The 4,339-nt window shown below is 38.8% G+C and overlaps 1 pseudogene; it reads left to right on the top strand.

The window, feature by feature from the left end:
* The first annotated feature begins 266 nt into the window (after positions 1–266).
* Positions 267–795, top strand: Gm5048 (annotated as a pseudogene).
* The last annotated feature ends 3,544 nt before the right edge of the window (positions 796–4,339 follow it).

Consider the following 4,339-nt stretch of genomic DNA (forward strand, 5'->3'; position numbering starts at 1 on the left):
AGGGACATTGAAGTACAGCCTTATTACAATGAATTACAATGTCCAAAAATTGTTCTGATTTTGTGTTTGTACCACAGTAAGAGCCAAGATTTTAAGCTCTACTAAAAACAAAACAAAACAAACAAACAAACAGACAGACTTCATTTATGTTCATTAAAAAACAATAGAGATATATTATTTTAAAATATCATAGAGTTAATATATTTGGAGTTATTTAAAATTCATATTGAGAAAAACATGGAACTCTCTTCCACATTCCTTGCTGCTGGAGAGAGAGCACTCCGCCAGGGGTAGGTGAAGTATCCCAAGATGGCTGGGCGTAAACTTGCTCTAAAAACCATTGATTGGGTATCTTTTGTGGAGATCATGCCCCAAAACCAGAAGGCAATTGGAAATGCCCTGAAGTCCTGGAATGAGACCTTCCACACCAGGTTGGCTAGTCTGTCTGAGAAATCACCTGTGATTGATTGGGCTTACTACAAGGCCAATGTGGCCAAGCCTGGCTTGGTGGATGATTTTGAAAAGAAGTATAATGCCCTGAAGATTCCTGTGCCTGAGGATAAATACACAGCCCTGGTGGACCAGGAGGAGAAGGAGAATGTGAAGAACGGTGCTGAGTTTGTGTCTAGATCTCAGCTCAGGACCCAGGAGTATGAGAAGCAGCTGGAGAAAGCGAGGAACATAATTCCCTTTGACTAGATGACCAGTGATGACTTGAATAAGATCTTCCCAGAAACCAAGCTGGACAAGAAAAAGTACCCATACTGGCCCCACCAGCCCATGGAGAACCTATGAAGCAGTCTGGGACGGAGCCCCGGATGACATGAAATAAAACATTTAAATAGTGAGAAAAAAAAAAAAAAAGAAAAACATGTATTTTCAGTATTGCTGTAGACAAGCATCTACATCAGATTGTTCAATTGATGGTTGTTTTATATCAAATAATTTTTATAATACTCGATTTTTGTTATAATATTTTATAATTTTTAATGAGTATGATAAAAAACAAAAGGTATTGCAGGTGTTGAAGGGGGGTTTCTGGGAGGAGGTGGGGTACAAAATGCAAAGACGAATGTGATGTAAGTTCAAAATATGTTTGTAAATGTTAAGAAATTAGATAAATTGAAATTATGTATTTTTTCTCATCATAATGCAATAAAAGTTAAATAAAAACAAGACAAAACAAACAAACAAAAAACCTTCAAGTCTCTGATGAAAGAAATCAAAGATCTTAGGAGATGGAAAGATTTCCCATGCTCATGGATAGGCAGGATTAATATAGTAAAAATGGCCATCTTGCCAAAAGCAATCTACAGATTCAATGCAGTCCCCATCAAAATTCCAAATCAATTCTTTTTAGAGTTAGAAAGAGCAATTTCCAAATTCACCATGAATATCAAATATCCAAGGTTAGCAAAAAGTATTCTCAACAATAAAAGAATTTCTGGTGGAATCACCATTTCTGACCTCAAGCTGTATTACAGAACAATTGTGATAAAAACTGCATGGTATTAGTACAGAGATAGGAAGGAAGATCAATAGAATAGAATCAAAGACACAGAAATGAACCCATACACCTATGGTCACTTGATCTTTGACAAAGGAGCTAAAACTATCCAGTAGAAAAAGGACACCATTTTCAACAAATGGTGCTGGTTCAACTGGTGGTCAGCATGGAGAGAAATGAAAATTGACTCATTCTTATCTCCTTGTACAAAGCTCAAGTTCAAGTGGATCAAGGGCTCCACATAAAACCAGATACACTGAAATTTAGAGAGGAGAAAGTGGGGAAGAGCTTTGAACACATGGGTACAGGGGAAATTTTCCTGAACAGAACACCAATTGCTTACATTCTAAGATCAAAAATTGATAAATGGGACCTCATAAAATTGCAAAGCTTCTGGAAGGTAAAGGACACTGTCAATAAGACAAAACAGCAACCAACAGATTGGGAAAAGATCTTTACCAACCCTACATTCAGTAGAGGGCTAATATCCAATATATACAAAGAACTCAAGAAGTTAGACTCCAGAAAACCAAATACTCCTATTAAAAATGGGGTACAGAGCTAAATAAATAATTTCCAACTGAGGATTATTGATTGACCGAGAAGCACCTAAAGAAATGTCCAGCAGCCTTAGTCATCAGCACAACCCTAAGATTCCACCTCACACCAGTCAGAATGGTGAAAATCAAAAACTCAGGTGACAGTAGATGCTGGGAGGATGTGGTGATAGAGGAATACTATTCTATTGCTGGTGGGGTTGCAAGCTGGTACAACCACTCTAGAAGTACGCTTGGCAGTCAGAAAATTGGACATAATACTACCTGATAACCCAGATATGCCACTCCTGGGCATATATCCAGAAGATGCTCCAACATGCTGTAAGGACACATGCTCCACTATGTTCATAGAAGCCTTATTTATAATAGCCAGGGGCTGGAAAAAAACCATATGTCCTTCAACAGAGGAATGGATACAGAAAATGTGGTACATTTACACAATGGAATACTACATAGCCATTAAAAACAATGAACTCATGAAATTCTTAGGCAAATGGATAGAACTAGAAAATATCTTCCTGAGTGAGTTAACTCAATTGCAAAAGAACACACATGGTATGCACTCACTGATAAGTGGATATTAGCCCCAAACCTCCAAATAACTAGGATACAATTCACAGACCACATAAAACTCAAGAATAAGGAAGACAAAAGTGTAGCTGCTTTGATCCTTCTTAGAAGAACAAAATAACCACAGGAGCAAAATTGGAGATAAGGTGTTGAAGAGAGACTGTAGGAAAGGTCACGCAGAGACTGTCCCATTTGAGGATTTATCCCATATACATTTACCAAATCCAGACAGTTTTGTGGATGCCAAGAAGTGCATGCTGAAAGGACCTTGATATGGCTGTCTCCTGAGAGGCCCTGCCAGAGCTTTACAAATGCAGAGGCGCATGTTTGCAGCCAACCATTGGACTGAGAACAGGGTCCCCAATAGAGGAGTTAGAGGAAGGAAGGAAGGAAGGAAGGAAGGAAGGAAGGAAGGAAGGATGAGTCTAGAGGGAAAAGGAGGGAGAATGGCTCTAGAGACATTGATTTGAAAAGAAGCTTGAAATTCTAGTATTTCTCTTGCCACTACTAATGCCACCAGTCCTCTTGAAGACTGCAGAAGTGCTGCTCTTTTCAGTCTTTATTACTGTGATGACACACCACGTCTATAAACAGCTTAGGGAAGAAAGATTTTATTTTGCTTATACTTCCACATTACCATCCATCACTGAGTGAAATAAGGAGAGGAATTCAAGGCAGGAACATTGAAGCCAGCACTGATGCAGAGGCCATGAAGACTGCTGCTTAGAAAATTCCTCCCTATAGCTTGCTCACCCACTTTCTTATACCCTCCAGGACTGCCTGTCCAGGCGTGGCACCTCTCTCAGTGATTCAACCATCAATCTAGCAAATGCCCTATCGACTTGCTCACAGTCTTGTGGAAGAATTTCTCAACCAAAGTTTCCTTTTCTCAAATGGCTCTAGCTTGTGTCACATTGACAAAAATTTGATGAGGATAAGTGCCTAACTAAAACCCTTGTGTCTTCAGTTTACCCTGGGCTAGCCTATTCGCAACATAGTCTTCAAAGGGAGCACTTTATAGAAACTGTCAGAGCAGAGCATACCCATGCTTCAAACTTTCTTTGCTGGGTATAGTTCATATCTTTCTGGGGCACACAGGCCTTCTCTGCCATGATTCATGACCTGGTGACTTTGCTTGGCATTGCCAGGTGCCCTCTTGCCTCAGAGCTTTAACCTCTGTCTGAGTCATGCACAGCACAGACACTACCATATTCAGCAGCTTTGTTTCCTTCAAGTTTTTATTTATATGTTACCTTTACAAAGAATGCTTGCTCACTTAACACTTACCTGAGATGCAATACAGCCCTACACTCTCCTTATTACTTACACTGTATTTAGATTCTTTTTAAAAATATAAATATTAATTTGTTCTATGTTTTACCTGTGTCTATTTCTTTTAAAAATATAAATATTAATATAAATATTAATTTATTTTATGATGTTTTACCTGTGTCTATTTCTCTACAGTGTCTGAGGAGATCACAAGAAACTGTCAAATTTCTTAACTAGTATCATAGGTGTGGGAGCTGGGATTCAAACCTCAGCCCTCTGGAGGATCAACCAGTGCTCTGAAGTGCCGAGCCATCCCTCTAGATCCTATACTGTCGTTTTTACACATTTACTCCCTTCAAAAATGTAATGTAATTTTCTGCTTTGTTGTGTTTTTGTGTGTGTTGACTTTCTTTCCTAGTTATGAGGTGAAATT

Source organism: Mus musculus, chromosome 1 (assembly GCF_000001635.26).
Source record: "Mus musculus strain C57BL/6J chromosome 1, GRCm38.p6 C57BL/6J".
Taxonomy (NCBI): Eukaryota; Metazoa; Chordata; class Mammalia; order Rodentia; family Muridae; genus Mus; species Mus musculus.